Genomic DNA, 7425 nt, shown 5'->3' with positions numbered 1-7425 from the left:
TTTTGAAAGCTTTTTAATGAGACAAATGGGTTACATTAATGCAGGATTTTGGTCTTTGGTGAATGGCATAGAATGGAATAAGTTCGGAAATCATCTCTGTCGCATGCGCTATATGTTAAAAATCTGGAAATAAAGTGATCCCTCGGGAGCATTAATCACAACAATATTACATAAGAATTGCAGACTCGGTATGATTGAGTCTGTACATGAAGGATAATTAATAAGTGCAAAATAAGTTTGTAAAAACTATATCCATTGTAAATCCAAAAGAACCATCTAATTACAGGCCCATTACATTACTTAGTTGTTTTGGAAAACAAATACTATTCGTAATACAAATCAGGCTGACTTTCGAAAAGGTTTTTTGTCAGAATCATATTTTTTCTCTTTATTCAATAATCAACATTCTAAAACATAAGAAGATAATCTATTTTTTGCATTTATATATATATATATATATGTCTGTGGCATTTTCCTTAGTAGTGATTTGTCCTCCTTTTTTGCATGCATGAATGTAGTCCGTCAAGATGAAAATTTGACGCCTCTTTTTGTCGCTCTTTTTCTCCAGTATTGAAGTTACAGGTGGCATCAGTGTAATCATGATGACGATAAAAATAAATTTGATTGGCTTAAACTTTGAGTCTTTTTATATGCTGATTACACCGTCATCATTTCAGATGACCTAACGGATTTCGAAACATACCAAAATGCTTTGTATTCATATTGTAGAGAATAAGATCTTACAGTGAACTTAAGAAAACAAAAGTTACTGGGTTTAATATGTCAGTTCGTAACTACGAATTCAAACTTGGTGATAACATTTCTGATTTTGCTGATAAATATCATTATCTAGGCGTTAAATTGTTAAGGTCCAGATCATTTCTTAATGCCCACAGGCACGTTGTTGAGCAGGCAAAAAAGCAATGTTTTTACTTTTCTCTAAAATTAGATATGCTGACTTAACATACAATTATTCGACACAATTTCTTTACCGATACTAATATATGACTCAGAAATGTTTGGATTCGAAAACTTAGAAATGATAGAATCAGTTCGTTACGATCTTTTGCGCAAATAATTAAACGCATGTAGAAGAATACCTTTTTATATATTAATGTACATATTAGTGCCTACGTTGCTTTACTACTCATCTGGGAAATGTAAGTAAATTATTCAGACATATCTATGTGACTTTTAAATTTTCTGTTCTGCATCACATTCAAATCGGATAAAGAATAAAGTCAGGTAAACTTAACACTAAAACATGTCCGTGAACATAACCATCATATGTTCTGACCTTTCAGTATGATAATGTATTTCGCACTATTTCAAGCTAGTAAGTAGACCTCCTTTTTCTTGCTAATAGATACATTTGCGTTTTTTTTAAAAGCTATTTAATATTATTAATTAATTAATTAACTCTATTCTTTAAGCTTCAACTTACTCCGAATTATTTATGAACGCCTTCTTCATCTACATTTTGATTAAGATCGATGATCTTTTGCCTTTAAGTTACGAAGGTTGGAAATGCTCGAGAAAATACTACATCCGTTCTTTAGCAAGCAAGCAGGCAAATTAGTATTTCAGATAGACGTCAAATACCAATTATGTTAACATATTCCAACAGTGAAAGTTTACAAAGTATGCCATCGTTTTTGAAGTCAATCAGAAAGCTTTGCTTAGGCAAGCGTCACCAGGATAAAATTAGACCCGACCCCTTAAATAGTCTAGAAAATAGTCCTTTATATTATTTGGGACGTCGTTGTCTGGCGGAGGGATTAAATATATATTACGGCATGACTTTCAAACCTAGATCAATGGCAGCTTGAAAGATGCCGCACTGTATAATCACTGAATTAAGTTTGTTGTACTATATTTCAGGCCTCATTTTACTTTACTAATGTTTGTGTTTAAGAGTTGAGACAGTATGTTTCTCAACAGGGATTATAGACTCCAAAATGCAGTCCAAGTTTTTAACGATTTTCTGAAGAATTAAGAGGGCGAAATTAGAATGGCTCGACGGATTTACATTTGTTGTATGTTTAACTTTTGTAAACATGTATTGGTATTCATCTCACATGTACTATTGATTATATATACTCATCTCTTGAACGGGAATTTTCCCGCGGATTATATTCATAGTTATAGTCACACTTAATCTTGTTATTGAATATGTTTTGTTGTTTCTTAGAATGAATGTGCCTATGGAATAAGCATTCATGAAGTTTTATATTTCTTTAACTTTTGAGAATACTCAAAAGAAATATGAACTTTATTTTCGAAAACAAGAAGAAAACTTACTTTTATAACATGTGCTCCCGCAACATATACCATCTTGAAAAGTTTACTGTCATTGAAATCTTCAAAAATTCCTAGGTCCCGTGCACCTTGCCATTCTGCTGCACTGTTATGTTCGTCTAGAATTGCTTTGTTACCAAAAATACTGTAAAATAAACAATAGCACTGTAGTTTATTTAAAGTCGATTTAGTTGACCAAAAACAGTTGAAAAGATTAATTCAACGTATTCATTTCATTCACTATAAGATAACGGGTTTAAAATAAATATAATTAATTTATTATTTTCAGTTAGGAAGCAATAACATTACGAATTGCGCTAATAAAAACTATTATTAAGTTTTGTATTTTATTTATGGTAAACAATTGTATTTCAATATTTATAATATCTCATGTTGCAAGTCATCGGTTACATTGATTGAATTAAATGTATTTTAGACGATTTCTGAAGTATTAAACAGATAGTTTTTTCATTTGATTAAAATATGGAATATATTTTCACGAAATATGATACAACTCCATATAATTCACGAAATTTCAGCAGAGATACAATCCAACGTGAATGATTTATCGGAGCACAGAGACATTTGCTGTCTTATTTTGTTTTATTTTGATTGGCTTTATACGTCGCACCGATACAGAATAGGTCATATGGCGACTTTCCAACTTTACTGGTATTTAAGGCACGAACGGGCACTTTAGAAGAATCACCAACGTTCTGTAAGGAGAAGGCCTTTATAAGCTCAGCTTTCGGACCCAATCCCTTTTCAACATATCATGTTTGTATTGTGTACATTATTGTCTGTATATATATTGTGAATTTGTTCGAAATAAACTATGTTTAAACTAACTAACGTTCTGTAAGCGAGTTAGATAGCTCCCTCATATGACATAATCCAAAGTCCCTGTCGTTATTCGAACCCATAGTGTTGAGGGGCAAGTGGTTTGATGTCGACGATCTTAACCACACAGCCACGGACGCTCCCTTGCTATCTAACTTTATAATGTAACATTCAACATTTAAATATGACTTTATCAAATTGACAAAGAGGACACTCTTCGCAATGCTACACAAAGGAAAATTGATACATATTATACAAGTATAAATGAATAGAAGCTTTCATTGCTTTGCATGTAAGATATAAGGACTTTTCAATTGTGAACATCAGTCAGTTGTTTTATTTCCTTAAAAGCCACGTTACATACGATAATAGGCAATTCAATGAAATACATTTTAATATCACAGTCAAACAAACAGAACTCCTCTGCAAACTATATTACAAATACGGTTTTTTTTACTTAAATACATTTTTCTTTGTAATTCTAGAAAATATTCGTTCCATACATAGAACCACTAAAATTAAGATGAAAACCCGGCAAAGAAAGCATTCTACATGTTCTAAGTTGTTAGATTTGTATTTGTCCTACCTAAATTGTTTTGATATCAAACTTTTATTATTTCTCCCAAAACTTTTCAGAGACATGTTGCTTTTGTCTTCGCCGTCTGTCCGTACATGCCAACATTTGGTGTTTATGTGCTCTTTCTTTGATCTCTTTGTGGCATTTTTTCACATAACCCAATAATATAAACACATAAACCAGTCGGTTTATAACACATAAACCAGTCGGTTTATGGGCTTTCTTTTTAACTAAGATAATAGACGGAATGAAGCTCATAGACCATCGGATGTTTGTCCGTCCGTCCGGCTGTCTGTCACTCCGGATTCAGTTTGTCCAGCTTTCACAGGTAAAACTGCTGGTAGGATTTCAATGAAACTTCACAGGAGTGATCCCTAGTTGTGCATATCGCGAACACGTTCCGCTTGGCTGCTCAAAATGGCCACCAGAGCTATAAATCGAAAATTCTTGCCCGGCTTTCAAAAGTCAAACTGCTGGTGGGATTTCAATGAAACTTCACAAAAGTGATCAGTACTATCCTAAGTTGTGCATTTTGCCCGCACGATCTGCTTCACTGCACAATATGGCCGATATAGCTATAAATAGAAAAATCTTGTCTTGCTTTCACAGGTATAACTGTTAGTGGGATTTCAATGAAACTTCACAGAAGTAATCAGTATCATCCCTAGTTTTGCATATCGCCGGCATGTTCCACTTTGCTGCACAAAATGGCCGTCAGAGCTTAAAAAAGAAGACAAATCTTGTCCGGCTTTCAAAGGTGAAACTGTTGGTGGGTTTTTGACCAGAATTCACAGGAGTCATCAGTACCATACCTTGTTTAGGGAGGCATATGTTTTTGTGACAAAAACCTCATGTAGTTTGAAATGTTGTGATAATAACAACTATTCAAAGTTAATAAACAACATAATTTCATTGTGTTGAACTTACTGTACTTGGAATCATTATAAGTACCATCCCACATACTAGCTAGTATGCAACTTAACTTTGTCAATATGAACCATTTTGCTGTATTGAAAATAAAGTTACAGACAATGAGCAAACTTACTTGAAATGCATCAAATCCCTTGAAAGTTCGTCTCGGAGGCCGAAATATCTACATAGGAAGAAAATCGCAAATTCTTATAATTTGTAGCAAAAAAGGACATTACGTGCTAAGTAAACAATTTCAATGTACATCTTTTACAAAATGCTTCAAAATATTTGTTTATATTATAAAGTTAACTTGTCATGTAAGTCATGAACAAAAAGTGAATGGACATTGAGTTGCGCCATGGCTGAGTAGTTGGACTACGCGTCGGACTAGTAATATGAGGATTGCTGCCCGCATGGGTTCAAAGCCCGTCGGGGGCAAGCTCTTGCTTCCGTGAGGAGCTTAGATATGAATGGCTGGTTTCAGAAACAGATTCAAAAATAGTGTTTAAATAAGCTTAACGTTTCCAACACAATCGAAGTAAAATAAATAGTAAAAAACTAAAGGAAATCATTTTATGTATACATTAAAGCTACATTAAATAAATTACATGAAAACAGAAATAGCGACATTTCATTAACTAATTGGGTTTCATATCGACTCCAGATCTTACTTTGGTGTAGAGACAACCAAAATGAGTTTTATAAGCATAAAAAGGGTGCAACCTCATTGTGGCGAAATTGGAAGTACAATTTTAGTTTGCATGAGAAACTCCACCTTCGGATCATCTGTACATCAATATCAAATCAACAAACATGACTATAAGCAGCAGTCCTAATTTAATGGTAATTTTCCGCATTCTAACGGATGTTTTCATATAAATTTAATCACTTTTATGAGATGATTACTTTTTTCTGAACCCCAGGCCTAGTGCACCGTGAAGCTATAACGGTTAAAGTGTGTTTCCACAAGAAAATTTCATATTTGTTGTGTTCCGGAAAGCAGCTATAACACTGTGACGTAGCGCATACACAGGCTGATTATAATCTTCATTTGCATGTTAAAATTCGTATACGATCTTTTGTGTTACCGTGGAGTTTTCCGTTTAAAATCCTTATTTATAAATAATATTTGATGAGATTTACAACATTATTGTTAAAAAGATTAATGAAACTGTAGAATGCTTGGTTTTTAGGCCGACGGCAAAATAATTTTACATATTTATTTAATGTAGCTTTAATAAAACAACAAAGATATCTCGGAGAATAGACCAGTGAGTATTTTGTTTGTTTTCTTTGTAATGGGCCTTAAAAACCCGTCTCGTACTATGAATACAGGAAAAGGACAGTAATTAAATCCTTTCCATATCTGATATGTGAAATAATTCATTACTTTAACAATAAAAAGATCGTCATATTTTGACGCATTCGTGTAATTGATTTACATACATGATTGTTTGGTGGGGTGGCGCTATTACAGTGACTTCTAATTGTGTTCCACTCTGGAATATTCCAGGCAATGGCCATCTAACACTGTTATATTCCAGCTGAAAAAAATATTAAAAAGTATACAAGTCATGTTATAAAACAGTTCAAGATACTCAAGTTTAGCAGAAAGAAATCGATCGACAATTGTCTTTATATCTTTTTATTTTTATCTTTAAAATACATGTATGTGGCATATATTCAAAGAAAGTTACCGGTGGTCGATATATTTGATCGCACTCTCTAGTATATATGCATAAGCATAGGATTCATCCATGATTTCTTCATGGGTCGCTGAGTCACGTGACAAACCTTCACATACACCTGTCTCATTTTTCACTCGAACACCTACGTAATCGGTCTAAAATAAATTCAGAAAAAAAGTAATGTCCCTTGAAATGTGACTATGTATGATCAGTGTAAGTGACCTTATTTTATAACATTTACCAAGAGTTCTCGGTAGGACAGCAACGCTCGACTATTCTTAGTGCTTGATAGTAAAAAAGCCTTGATAATGTAAAATTTTCAAAGTTAACAAAAGGGCAAATTATTTCTTTAAATCCATGTTACAGTTCAAATAGGCATTGAAGAGAGTCCCATTATGCTCTAAAAAGAAGAGTATAAAATTTCAACTTGTTTCAAAGCCAGATGTCAATAGGACATGAAAATATCTGAGGTGGTATGCAAACTTAAATGTAAATTCTAAGTGGAAAAAGGGGCATTATTCTGCCAAAATGCTTAATACAGTTACCTCCTCCTGTCTACAGGTTGGGAACATGATGGCAAACAAGTATGCAAAGTTTCAAAGTCATATCTCAATGGACTTTGAAAATATTTAAGGTATAACAAAAACTTTAACGTAAATTCTAAGTCGAAAAAGGGGCATAATTCTGTCAAAATGCTTGATACAGTTCTACAGGTTGGGGTCATGATGGCAAACAAGTTTGCAAAGATTCAAAGCTAAGTCGAAAAAGGGGCATTATTCTGTCAAAATGCTTGATACAGTTACCTCCTCCTGTCTACAGGTTGGGGTCATGATGGTAAACGAATGTGCTAAGTTTCAAAGCCATATGTCATTGGACTTTAAAAATATTTGAGGATTTACAAAACTTTAACATAAATTCTAAGTCGAAAAAGGGGCATATTTCTGTCAAAATGCTTGATACAGTTATTTTCTCCTGCTTATTGGTTGGGGTCATGATGGTGAACAAGTGTGCAAAGATTCAAAGCAATATGTCAATGGACTTTGAAAATAATTGAGGTATTACAAAAACTTTAACATAAATTCTAAGTCGAAAAAGGGGCATAATTCTGTC

The 7425-nt window shown here is 33.3% G+C and overlaps 1 long non-coding RNA gene across 1 annotated transcript; it reads right to left on the bottom strand.

The window, feature by feature from the left end:
* Nucleotides 1-2315: 2315 nt before the first annotated feature.
* On the bottom strand, nt 2316-6172 carry LOC132734250 (uncharacterized). Its single transcript, XR_009626289.1, has 3 exons — nt 6074-6172; nt 4761-4808; nt 2316-2443 (listed from the first exon to the last, which is right to left on the bottom strand). It is a non-coding gene; the product is annotated as an uncharacterized LOC132734250 (long non-coding RNA).
* Nucleotides 6173-7425: the final 1253 nt, after the last annotated feature.

Source organism: Ruditapes philippinarum, unplaced genomic scaffold (assembly GCF_026571515.1).
Source record: "Ruditapes philippinarum isolate M1 unplaced genomic scaffold, ASM2657151v2 ctg1799_1_1_1_1, whole genome shotgun sequence".
In the NCBI taxonomy this organism is placed as follows: Eukaryota; Metazoa; Mollusca; class Bivalvia; order Venerida; family Veneridae; genus Ruditapes; species Ruditapes philippinarum.
This window is presented reverse-complemented; position numbering and strand designations above follow the sequence as displayed.